This window comes from Lutra lutra, chromosome 3, assembly GCF_902655055.1.
Source record: "Lutra lutra chromosome 3, mLutLut1.2, whole genome shotgun sequence".
NCBI lineage: Eukaryota > Metazoa > Chordata > Mammalia > Carnivora > Mustelidae > Lutra > Lutra lutra.
Genome location: NC_062280.1, coordinates 87119379 through 87133524, shown reverse-complemented (window position 1 = coordinate 87133524; position 14146 = coordinate 87119379).

Sequence of the window (14146 nt, the reverse complement as noted above, 5' to 3'; positions counted from 1 at the left end):
TGTCTTTTGTGTCAGGAAATGTGTATATGATTTCATTGTTTGATTAAATGCCAAAAAAAGGCACATTGCTCTTATCTAACTGATTACAGATTTTATTCATATGAAAAAGTATTTGTTAATGCTTTACCATTAGATTTTTTTAAAGTTCTAAACATGTATTTCCAAAAAAAATAATCCTCTAACTTCCCAGGCTTTATTTCTTTATTTTACATTAACAATACATGGTACTCAAATTTCCCAAAGTAAAAGCTGGTCCCTAATGATTTCATATCTGCAAACCAGGCAAACAGTTCCTTTCTGACTGGGTAGAGTGAGTGTGTGTGTGTGCAAGTTCTCAACTATATCATATCAATTTTCAAAAACATTAGGGAAAACACTTTTTAACATGTTGAGATATCTAAAATAAAAGGTTTTTGGATATGTGTCTCTGGGGCATTACAAACCAGAGAGGAAAATGCCATTTAGACTCTGATTCAAGTATTATAATATGTTTTGTTTAAATACCTTTATATAATAATTCATTAATGTATATGTAAGGCTGCAATTAAGCAGATGAGTCTAATTTTCTTAACATAAAGCACTGATTAATAAATTTATGATATTTACTTAAAAACTTGTAGAACTGCTATCACAGTGAGGCTCACATTTTATCTGGGGGTGTCTGAGTGACAGCTATGGTTTCAAAGAGAGATACCATGTGCTTTTCATGGTATAAACTAGCTGTCTGCATTAATAATAAGCTTGTGTTGAAGCCAATTTGAGGCTACATCGAGGGATTTCAAGGTCATTTGCCAATGGCCTCGCCTCCATTAACTTCTTCAGTAAAAGTCCCAATGATCCTTATTTTGGCCTTGAGTGTGGGTTATCAAAATCATCCCTCTTAATATTTCCACATAAATAGCTTGTTTCCTTAAATAGTCATTATATTCAGTGGGGACAGTTTCTGAAAGCTTCTCAGTTCAATAGAAAAATGCATTTGGAAAAGTCTGTTATTTTAAAATATATCTATATTTGGAAAAAGAAGACTTTAAGAATGCTTTGAATATTTAATTAGAAGACATTAAAGACAGCTAAATGTTCCCCTTGTCATGGGGAGCATGAAGTGATACAAAACAGTGAGATTTCCAAAATATTGGAACTGTCAGTTTGCTAAAAGACAAGTAAGAAAGTAGGGTAAATAATTATGCTATGTTCACATACATATGTTGATTTAAAAAAATGTCTTTTAATTGCTTACCGTATTAAATTAAAAGAATTGATATTAACACCTTGAGCTCCTTCTTTTACCATGCTCTTTTGGAAGAGATCCCCCCCATTGTTATTTACATTAAAATCTGTAAACAATTGAAGCACTTTAACAAAGAGGACTTGGAAGCGATTGGTGAGAAGGACTAAAGAGAAATAGACCTTATTTATTGTGTTATTTAAACCTGAGTTACATTACACCATCTTACATTTAAGAGGCAGCCTGCTAATGCAAGCAAGGGTGTCTCCTGCAACGAGACAAAGATTAATGCCATGTGTACTGATGATGCTCCACCACAATTCAGAATTCTGTGGCGCCATGACGCCCCTGTTTGCTATGGTGGTTTGCCAAGAGAAAATTACTTAAACCAATTGTGAATGCATTCCTGTTTTACTTTTTATACAACCACATTTATGTAAGTAAATAGTATAATGAATATTTTTGAAATGATCCATCATTTTGAATTCACCTAGTTTGTGTAAAATGCAACGTAGAGTTCTTTTCTCTTGCAAGAAAGACTTTCACATGGGAATGTTCAATTTTTCCCCCTGTGAAAAAGATTTCTCATAGACAACCAACCACAACTGGAATAGATTCCTTTAAACATATTGTAATGTGAGAATTTTCTTCAGCTGGAGGGTGTTTTATTCTTTAAATTGAAAGCCGTTGTTCCTCGGAACTAGTATGACAACATAATGCATGATGTGCCGGTCACTCTTTATATGCAGAAATTGATATGCTGAAAATACATATTAAACACTGAAATGCTATGTGATGTAGGAAATTCCTTCAGTGTTTTAAGTTTGTGTGCTTGATAACAGGGTTACCTGCTTCAGATACATGGGGGTTTGCAAATTGCATCGGGGACTCCACGTTAAGGATTATCTCTGTCTTCTAGATTCAGCCTAACTGGTTGGTTAAAGATGAAGAATTTAGCAACCAATAATTTGGGGCCAGTAGTATGTATCATAAAACCGTCACTTCTCTCATCCAACAATTAGCCCAATTTATTCATGAACGGCACCAAAAGACTGAATGTCTAAAACTTATTTCATTCCTCCTTAGAGAGCAGTTCCTTGCAAAACAGAACTGAGATCATTTATAGAGGGTTTTGGTAAAACAGTTTTCTGGATTTGTTCATTCTGTTTTTTCAAGGGGTTCCTTTAGTTTTATCATCCAGTGGAAATGTACATATGCGTACATTTCTTAAGTAAGGGTTTATTTTATTATTTTAATAGAAGTGTGAATATTTCAACACTTAGAAAAAAGAATTTAATTTCTGATGCTTTATATCCCTGACCTGAAAGGCACTGTGTTTTATTTTTCCCTTTTTGTCTTGAATGAGTCTGCTTATGACACCTAATACTGAAGTTTTTTATCTATAGAATGAAGAATAGTATCTAATTTATAGGATGTTTTAAGGATTAAGTAAGACCTTTTGTATAAAGGGCCTTGCATACTGCTTGATGCATAAGTCCTCCCTCCATAAAGTTTGTTCTTTCCCCCCATTTGCTTCCCCTCATCACTCACCCTCTGTTCTAGATATGTGAGTGAGGGCTGGATGACTTCATATCGTCGTTTGGAGCCAAACAGATCATGTGATTCCTTTCATAGGATGTGGCCAAACTACTTGGTATCTGAGGCCCCTTGTGTTCACCATTTTGTCATAGAGGGAGGCTAACGATTCGTTACCTCACTGAATAAACAGTTAAAGGATGCCACTCTTCTAGGTGCTAAAGACCCAGTGATGTGCATATAAATATTGTTCAGGGTTTTTATTCTTGTTTCTTAATATTTAATTAATTTCCCCTTCTACATTCATTCAGTTTCTTTCAGTTTCTTTTGACTTACTTTAACACTTTTTCTTGGCTTTACCTTAATCGAGATTGCACTGGTGTGTGTAGGTTCACAGGAGAACCCAACACCACGGAAGAGGGTTTTGGAGCAGGCAGGTTGTTTAATTTTCAGTGCTGGATGTCATTAACTCATCAGGGTAAATCTCAGACTTTTGTCTTCTAAGAACTTATATTTGGGGACATAAGAGAAAGAAGTACAAATTATCATAGTAGCAATTGACAAGGTTGCGTTAAGTGTGTTGTTTGCTGTACAATTTCAATCATGTTTATTTCTTGAAATGGTATGGCTTATACCTCTTGGAAATCCAAGTTGGTTTTCTGTAGAGCTACATTTCTTTTCTTTTTCTTTCTTTCTTTTTTTTTTTTAGAGCTACATTTCTGTAAGGAGAAAAACTCAGTTCTCACGAAAGAGTCAAGCATATGTGAGAAATCAATTAATACAAATCAAGAGCAAGAACAAATGTTTAGCTTGTAATGTCTCCCATGAGCTCAACACAGGGGATTTGGACAAACGAATCCTTTGTTTTCACTTAGCTTGAAAACTTGGTGACTCCTTACATAGTTAATCCTAATGTTTCCCATTCTGTAGGTATTCACTTGTATTACTGTGACTGGGCTAGAGTTTTCATTGCATGGTGGCTTTCTTATTTTTCTTGGTATCTCTCGTCTTCTAGCAAAATGTCTGGTACATGGTGGTAAAGGAAGTTGAATCAGTCAATGGAGGGAAAGAACTTAAGTGTCCTGGATTTCAGAGTAAAACAAGGCGGACTGAGACTAGACCTTAAGGCTGTTGAATGCCATCCTTTGCCGTGGTCATTAACTGTGCATGTATTATTTATCTTCATCCATCTAGCATTGCAAAATGAGGTTTTTATTGATCAAGTAATAATAATATTTGTGACCACACAAGATTCTTTTAGAAGTTCCAGAGGAGTCATACTGATAGGAAGGTCTCAGTCATTCCCAACCAGATCTTCTAAATGCAACACAGTTTATTGGGTGTGAGAGGCTTTTGAAAATGCTCATAATCAATGTGCACTCCCTCTGTCCTTCATGTACAGTAAACACCCCAGAGCGGTCAGAAGTGGCATGGACCCTCTGAACATGAATCCCGTCACTCTTAGCTCTAGTGCTGTGCTTTGTTCTCAGTGTTTGTCTTTATCTCTCAGCTGCCTGGCTGCAATTTATGTGGCAAAATTTATACCAAAAACGGTATGCAGAGTTTAGGACAAGAGTTTTTCTGTAACTGAAATGTGCATATGGAAGCGTGTTTGCTTTCAAAGTCATTGCAACATTTACATTTTATTCATTGGGATGTACACTTCGGCATTTTAGAATATGTGACTGTTTGGAGAATAGTCTTTGGAAGTTTCATGACTGTGCCATGTATTTTGTAAACACGAATTTCCCAGGATTTGCAAGAAGGTCATGGATTTGATCTATGACCCTGATGTCATAATAAGTTTGGCAACTTTTCCATGCCCATTCCTTGGATCTCTCTCTTTGCTCATGTATAACCACTGCAGGGTTGGCTCATCGACTGCGCACGGCTCTGTCTCTTTCCTGTGAGAGTAAACGTTTCATCAAATAAAAAGTTTTATGACTAGGCTTTCCTTGGACTGAGTTAAAATAAAAGCTTTGCCTTTATGTAATTAAGGCAGAGACAACTGTAGACACGTTCTAAATCCTTAAAATGCTCAATCCTTCTACAGTCCCCTGGTGCCCCCTTGGAGCAAAAGTCATTTTAATTATGTATTCTAGGTGAAAGGCAAAAGACCAGATCCCTCCTCATGTGGACTTCTAATTCTTTCAAATCTCATCCACATCTCCTCAGTTTTTCTTTCATTTAATATTAAGTGTTCTATCATTATCCTTAAACTTTCTATTGATGTACCAGTTTTTATTTAAAGAAATAGAAATTGGCTGAACTAGGCAATGATTGAGACTATTTTCCCCAGTGCCCAAGTCCCTTCCTGGGAGCGAAGCACTTCATGTTAATAACAATTTATTGCTCTTTACCTTAGTCAAAGGATATTTCTAAGGAGCCTAAAAGACCTAGATTTAGTGCAATCATGTGGTATCCTCAACAGTTCTTCTATAAACAATCTAATTAACATAGTATCCAAGGCAGTCTGTGGAAATTAGTATAAAAAATGGGTTATGAGGGGCACCTGGGTGGCTCAGTGGGTTAAAGCCTCTGCCTTCGGCTCAGGTCATGGTCCCAGGGTCCTGTGATTGAGCCCTTAGTCAGGCTCTCTGCTCAGCAGGAAGCCTGCTTTCCTCTCTCTCTCTGCCTGTCTCTCTGCCTACTTGTGATCTCTGTCTGTCAAATAAATAAATAAAATCTTTAAAAAAATGGGTTATGAATAATCACAAAAGTTTATGTGTAGATGTGTGTATTTGTGTGCATGAAGAGAAAAGGGGATTGGGAGTTATTGATAAGTGGTTGTATGTAATTATGGAGAGCCTACTATATCCCAGACAGTTGTGGCATAAGAGATATTGTAACACAGCCATGATCTCTAATCTCCTGGAGCCTATGGAATAAAGGTGAGTAAGAGACAATAAATAAAGATCCATTCTGATTCTGATAAATGCTAGAAGGAAGTGAAATAGAGGATAAGATTTATAGAGGAAAAGATTCTCTGAAATTATGAGATGGAGCCAACCATGTGAAGAAAAAGGAAAAAAGCTCTTCAGAAGAAAAAACACTAAGCACCAAGACTTGAGGGGTGGGAATGTATTAGAGCATAGTCATTTGGGATGGGGTTGTGCAGAAGTTTGTTTTTTATGTTATTGTTGCTGATGCTTTAATCTGGCTCAACTACGTTCTTGACCTCTCCTGGCTCTGCCATCTGTCAGAGTCCTGGCAGAAAAAAGTTGGTTCACTCAAACTGATTGATTCAGGGGAATTTAATTAGCAGGTTGTTTACAAACCTGTGGGCACTATTTAGAGAAACAAACAACGACTGATGTAATACCTAGTCACTTAGGAAGAAGAGGGAGCCTTTACAACCAGGCTTCTAGAAAGAGAGGTTAGGCTCAGCAAGCCTTCTTAAGTGGAGAGTGCCGTCCACTGGAGGTATGGTCTGCAATAAAGGAACACAGTCCATCCTCAGTGATCTGGAAGGTGGGGTAAAGGCTAAATGCCTTAGCTTCACTCCCCTCTAGTCCTTAGATAAACTCGGCTGGTAAACCTGAAGCTGGAGGGCGAAGGTAATTTGTTGATGCCTTTCACACACTGGTCACTTCCCAAGGTCCAGGCAGGATTGAAAAGGGGGAGGGTAGAAATAGGAGGGCTAAGAATCCAGAGCCAGTAAATCTCTCTTTCCAGTTTCTTTCACAGTGCTAGGCCTGATCCAGTAGAGGGTCTTCAAGAGTGTAGAGTCTGAGGGGGGCATCATAGAGACTCACCATACATTTGGATGACTCTGACATTGGTAGACCACATGATAACCTAGTGGTCAGGAAGTGTTCGTGTTTTCCCCTAAATAACTGTGTTGCTGGGTGACTTAAGTGAAGAATTACGCCTCATGAGCAGAATAAGCAGCCTCTTTTAGGGTCACTGTCTACCAGGAACTAAATGTCCCTCTAATCTTTATGTTTCTAATTTGGGGAATGAAGGCTTTAGAAGCTGAAAACCATAGGCTAGTGAAGTATTATATGTAACTTTTTCGTATTCATTTCTTATTTGAAATAGACTTGAAGTTTTGGGAAAACAAACTGGCATTAGTTTTTTCTCCAGTTCCTTTTTTTTATTATTACTTTTATTTATTTTTTTTTTAAGAGAGAAAGAGAATATGATTACTGGGGGAGGGGACAGAGGGAGAGGGAGAGAAAGTCCTAAGCAGATTTCACAGCCAGCATGGTGCCCTGTGTGGGGCTGTATCCCATGACCCTGAGATCATGACCCAAGCTGGAACCAAGAATTGAATGCCTAACCCACTGTGCCACTCAGGTGTCCCACCAATTCAATTAAAAAAACATTATTTGTTTTAGAGAGAGGGAAAGAGAGAGGTAGAAAGGGAGAGGGAGAGACTCCCTGCTGATCATGGAGCCTGATATGGAGATCATGACCTGAGTTGAAATCAGGAGTCAGAAGCTTAACTGACTGAGACACCCAGGCACCATACCAATTTCATTTTTGATTGAGGCTCACAGGGAACTGCATTCACTTATGGATGCTCTGATAACTATTGAACATTAAACATGCAAAGAAAGAGTATATTAGTTTGAGAGGGCTACCATAATAACCTACAACACACTGGGTGGCTTAAAAATGGAAATTTATTTTCTCATGGTTCTGGAGGCTGGGAGACCAAGATTAAGTTGTTGGCAAGGTGCTGATGAGATTTCTCTTCCTGGCTTATAGATAGTACCTTCTCACTGTATCCTCACATGTGCTGAGAAAGAAATTGCTGGTGTCTCTTCCTCTTCTTATGATCCCAGTTCTATCAGATTGGGGCTTCCTCCTTGTGACTTCTTTTAAGCTTAATTATCTTCCTAAAGCCCTTATCTTCAAATGTAGTCACATTAGGGATTAGGGCTTCAATGTATAAATTTTCAGGGCTCCAAAATTCAGTTCATGACAATGCTATGAGACAACTGTTTAAAGAAGATTTCAAATTGTCTGCCATCTGGGGGGGAAGTGTTTTGGGCCATCCTAACACCATATTTACTGAAAGCCAGAAGCAGATAAAGGAGGTAAGGTATGAAAAAAAAGAATCTTCTCTGTACCAACACTTCCCCTCTATTGTTGTCCCAGAGTGATGGTTCCTAATTCGTGAGCTGATCACTAAACACCAGTGGTCTTTCTTCCACCACCTCCCTTTCCTCACCCTCCATACTCTAAGTCTTGAAAGTTATAATTTAAACTTTTGGTTTGCTGAAAGTAATGGGGCATGGAAAATAGTCACACTATGCTACTTTCTCCTATGTGGCTGTACTCACTTAGTTGATCTACTTCAGCCTAAGCAAGCTACCATTAAATCCTGGTGATTTTAGTGCACTGGAGAAGTTTTAAAAAACCAAACCACTCACTACAAAAAAGACTGGAGTCAATTTGTGTCAGCAAGAAATATGAATGCCTGTCAAGAATAGGTTCTTAATAGTGCCATGAAGTGATTATATAGTTAACCACTCAAAGTCCTGCTTCTGGAGGACGTCAAATGGTATTATACCTGGCTCAACATGGTTCCTGTGTTTCAGTATGAATAGGCACTCATTTTCAGTTTGTACTGCGAGTAGGATACAAATCATTCTACCAAAATGTGGTTAAGGTCCCTCCTTCATCATGCTGGTCAGAGAACAGTGGTCTCCTGGAAAGAACAAAGTAGATAGTCTGGTGTGTTAGAAAATGTCTAATGGTGGCTTTCTTGAGGTAGAGGAGAGTTGGCTAATTCCATGGTGTAAATATTCCTGCCATAGCCAATTTCAAGCTACTTCCATGACATCCCTGGTTTCAGGGCTCTGAAGAGATGTACATAATCAGCTCTAGCAAGTAGTGCAAGCCAGCTCCAGGATACCATTGGCAGTAGGTGGAACCAAGAGGCAGAATGCTCAGGTCAGGTCTCCATCTAATCATTCTAGGTGGAAACATAGGCATGAACAACCTGTAGAGTATATTCAGAGGAGCTTAATGTCATACAGCATTTTGCTGATGACCACTCAATTAAGACACTTGATGAAAGCTATCTTTGGGAAAAAAAACATGGAAGAATTTTCTAGTTAGTAATGTAGACCAAAAAGAAAGGCACCATCTGTGTGATGTGAAAGCTGAGAAACAGTGACAGGATTCAGACTAGTTTGGCCAAAAAGTTTTCCTCCCTCCCTCCATCCCTTCCTTCCTTCCCTCCTACAATATAAGATTTATTTATTTTACACACACACACACACACACACACACACACACACACACACACAGGAAGATAGACAAAGAGCATGAGCAAGGGGAAGGGCAGAGGGAGAGAGAACCTTAAGCAGACTCCTCACTGAGTGCAGGTTCTCAAGCAAGGCTTCATCCCAGGACCATGAGATCATGAACTTAAGCTGAAATCAAGAGTTGGATGCTTAACCCACTGAGCCACCCAGGTGCCCCCCTACAACAAATATTTTTTCTTTTATTTATTTATTTATTTAACAGACAGAGATCACAAGTAGGCAGAGAGGCAGGTGGTGGGGGAGGCGGGGGAGACAGGCTCTCCACTGAGCAGAGAGCCTGATGTGGGGCTCGATCCCAGGACGCTGGGATCATGACCTGAGCTGAAGGCAGAGGCTTAACCCACTGAGCCACCTAGGTGCCCCAAATAATTTTTCTTCTTCTATTTGAACATTAAACATGCAAACATCTATGTGGTGCCCCAAATAGATTTTCTTTTTCTATTTCTTTCTTTACAGGGGAGGGAAAGGGAAAGTTTTTATTTATTTATCTATTTAATTTTTAATATATTTTGTTCTTGAGAACTGACAATGAGATCAGAATATACTGTCTGTCCTTTATAGTATATAAGTATTTCTAGCTACCTATATATCTTTTTCATCATTAATTGTTTTCGTCACTAATCATTCTCAGCAAATCATGTTTTTTTTCTAAAATACAAGACTCCTTCTGGGTATTTGTACATAAGACTTCTTGGATTAAATTGGCCCTGCCTGCCAATTAGATTAAGATTCTGAAGCAAAATCAAAGCCACTCCCCCTCTCCAGCATCCTTACTTAAAAATGTTTGTTTTTTTTTTCTTGTCAGAAATGCAAGTCACACATTGTATCTAAAAGTTCTATCCTCTGTGTTACAAAAACCCAGTTAGAAGAAGAAACCATCATTTTTTGTTTTGCCATTAGCATGACCCTTTGGATGCTGTTGATAGAAAGGCTTGGTACAAGGGTGGTAGTTCAGAATGAGAGGAGATGCTGCCTTCTTTGCTGCTTCTGGAGCTCAGGTGTCCTTGCCAAGACTCTGCTATGTACTCTGGTATGTGACTGCCTTCAGTGATGGGCATCAAACATTTGCTTCTGCCACAATTCCTCATGACACCTGCTATTGCTCCTATCCATTGATCTCTGGCAGAAGACAGTATGCCATTTGGAATAATGATTTTTCTACATATTCTTCTAATTTAGTTTTAAATAGTAAAGCTCAAATCAATAAAGTAGAGTTTCATAGACAGTAATAAACTTGTTCTAACTTGTACCCTATAAATTTCAAGATTGCTAGGATGCTGTATAGAGTATCTCCATATGCTTGATTACTCAGAATTTCTTATATTAAAATAGATATACATCTGCGGTGCTTAAATATATAACATATTAAGTAACAATGAACATTTATATCATTTTTACAGATTATGGAGTATTTTCAGATAAGATTATTTGATCCAAGCAGTAACTTGATGAATTTGATGGAATTACTTTATTAATGCCATTTTTTAATTAAAAAATTAAGTTTCAGAAAGATTAAGTAATTTTTCCAAGGTCATATGGTCAGTAAGAAAAAGAATAGAAACTTAAGACTATATCTTCTGACTCTAAACCACTATTGTCCATGTTCTTTTAAAAATATACAAGGGCTTGGAGCGCCTGAGTGGCTCAGTAGGTTAAGCCTCTGCCTTCAGCTCAGGTCATGATCTCAGGGTCCTGGGATCGAGTCCCGCATTGGGCTCTCTCCTCAGCAGGAAGCCTGCTACCCTCTATCTCTCTGCCTGCCTCTCTGCCTACTTGTGATCTCTCTCTCTCTGTCAAATAAATAATCTTTATAATTAAAAGTCTGCTTAAAAAAAAGAGTTTATATATATATATATATATATATATATATATATATATATAGGCTTAACATACTTAACTTGAAAGATCACTTAAAATTTTTTTTCTGCATTTCAACCTTAAAGTCTTATTCCCTGCGTTTATAGTCCTTTGATAGTCCAGTGTATATCTTTTTGCTTGAAAAAAAAAAAGAGATTATTCATTGTTTTCTCAAAAATGTCTGCCTCGGGTTTGACATCAGTTGACATTATGTAAGAAAAAAAGTCTCCCTAAGGTTTTTGAATTGTACAGAAACTTCAGGAAAATTGTACAGAAACTTTAGGAAAAAAACTTTAGAAATGTTTTTAGAAAAAAACTTCACAAAATTTAGGAAATGTATGTTTGTTTCATAGATAGAAGTCTTTTCCACTTCAAGGTTGTTAAACACCTACGATGTACTTTTAGTGCTTTAATTCTCCCTCTCTCCCTCTCTTTTTTCCTTTCTCCTTTTCCTCCTTTTTCTTCTTTTGAAAAATATTTTTGAATTTACCTGGTGCTTGGAGTATATGAAGTATAGGTCCAATGTGTTTTTTTAGATGACTCTCCATGAGTCCCAGCAGCCTTTGTGGAATAATTCACCTGTATCCACTGATTTGAGATGCCCTTTCTATCAGAATCTACATTTCTGCATATATTAGGTTTATTTTCAGTTTACTACACTATTTTACTACTCTGTTAGTATTCATGTAATACTAATATACTCTTTTCATCTTTGAGGATTTAGAATATATTTTAATATATTGTAGAGCTAATTTATCTTTACTGATTTTCTGTATCGAAGGTTTCCTGGATATTCTAATGTGTTTATTTTTCCATATGAATATTATAGTTATCTTGTCTATTTCTTAAAACAGGAAAAAGCAAGATAGAACCAACCAACCAAACAAACAAAGACAAACACAAAAACACCCAATTGTTATTTTGGGGAGGGTTATACATAAAAATATATGAGTTAACTTAAGGCAAATTGGTGTCTTTATGAGGTTGGGTCTTCAGTCCAAGGGCATGGTATCTCTTTCCATTAGCTCAAGTCTTCTTTTCTTTGTCATTCCGTAGCATTTACAAGATTTCTACATATGAGTCTTAAAAATTATTTTTTAGTTATGTCCAGGCATGTCTTTAACTTTCACTTTCATTATTCTCTTTTTTACTTTGTTGGTCAGTACATTTCATACAATGTTAATCATAGTGGTATTGATTGGGCATTATTGTTTTGTGCCCAGATCTAGTGTATTCACTAGAAAACATAAGTATGATGCTAGACTGAGAGAAGAAATAGATATATTTTTATAATGTTATACTTTTATTTTTATACTTTTATTCCAATTTTATTTTAAAAGCCAAAACCAAATTGATATATTTGACACAAAAAATTTTAAAATTTGTGCATGGCCAAAACCAATATATAAATGTTGAAAGATGAAACTCTGGGAAAAGTACTCACATTGTGGGGAAAAGGCAAATGCCACAAACATACTCTAGATCTTTAAAGTTCTCGTCATAAGAAAAAAAATGTAGCTGTATGTAGTCCTGAGTGTTAACTGAACTTATTGTGTTGATCATTTCCCAATATATATATTCACTGAATTAGGTTGTATACCTGTACCTAATATAATGTTATATGTCAATTATACCTTAATTAAAAAACATGGTAGAAATCAATGATTAAAAAATACCAACAACTTATATGTGGGTAAAAGTTGTGAAAATGAAACATACCGTTGGCTCTTATATATATGAAAAGAAGCTCAATAATGCCCACAGTAAAAGAAAAACTAAAGCGTATCAAGATCACAGTGTTTCACTTACAGATTGGCAAAAGTCTAAAAGTGTGTTGGTGAGGCTTCAGAAAAGTGAAAATTATGATGCAATAGAATGCTATTTAGCTATATCTATTAAAATTAATCGATTTCACTTCTGGTAATTTTTTCTACATATGTATTTGCATATATGCAAAATGATGTAGGCAGCAGATTATTCATTGTTGTATTACTTGTAATAATAAAAGACTGGAAACAAGTGTCTTTGTTAATTGTCTAGGCTAAATAACTGAACTAAATTAATTAAATTAATTATGGTACATCTATACAATAGAATACTACACAACTCTGAAAAGAAATGAGAAACTTCTGAATTTACATGGAAAAATAACAGAGTTCACAGCAATGTGCTTAGTGTGCTGTGTTTTGCTTATAAGGGGGAGAAATGAGAACATGTGTCTATTTGTGCTTATGTGTACATAACAAAGCTCTAAAGAAATAACCAGAAATTAAAGACAATGATTACCTTTGTGGACAGTGGTGTGCAACTAAACAGAGGAGGCAAACTGACAATGGAAGTTTCACCGTATACTTTTAAAATTTACTTTTCAAATCGTTGACCCATCTGACTGTATTTTCTATTTAAAATTATGTTTAAAAAGACATCTATTTTGTTGAGTTTATTACTGAGAATGAAGGTTTAGTAAAAGTTTAGATTTCTTACCTGGGTGTATGATAGGATCTTTTGGTTACATCAAAGTTGAGAGAAACATAAAGGAAATAATCTAGGGATTATGACTGAATTTCTTCAGAAGAGGGCAAATAAAGGAAGACCTAGCATAAGATGTCATGGGGAATTATTGAAACTGAAGTCTGGGATTTTCTATTTTTAAGATTCTCTGAAAGAAATCCAACCAAACTTAGATTATTTTCTCCTGTTGATTTTAATTTAATGTAAAATAATGTGGGGTTTTTTTTTGCATCTGGGAATTTTAATAAATTCATAAATAATACTTAAAGTTTTTGTTTTGTTTTGAATAACCTTACCTGTCTTAAGAGAATGTGCAAAAGGTAGTTAAGGTGGTTTTGATGGGTTTCTGGTTGTGTTCTCCAAGGTGAAGTTCCTATAAAAGCTGGGGAAATCCTCAGTTGTCCCATTCCCACTTCATCCACGGAATTCCTCTGAGAGTGCCAGTCTGTGGCAAGAGAATGCCTCCAAAGGACACAGGGCCTGAGGGAGGACCATGGGTTCAACAGCAGTTCTGGGGCTTGTTCCGATGTGCTAATCCTATGACTGCTTCTTGGCTTTGCCCATAGCCTTGGCTCTGACTCTTGGCTTGGAACTTGGGCCTTGGCTTGGTTAACTCTGTGACTTCTGGTTCTGAACACTGGCTGTGACCCCAGAATAAATAGTTGCAGCAACCTCATTAGAACTCCTGCTCTGTGGTTCCATCCTGATTTCCTGGCCCTAGGCTGTTTAGCCAATG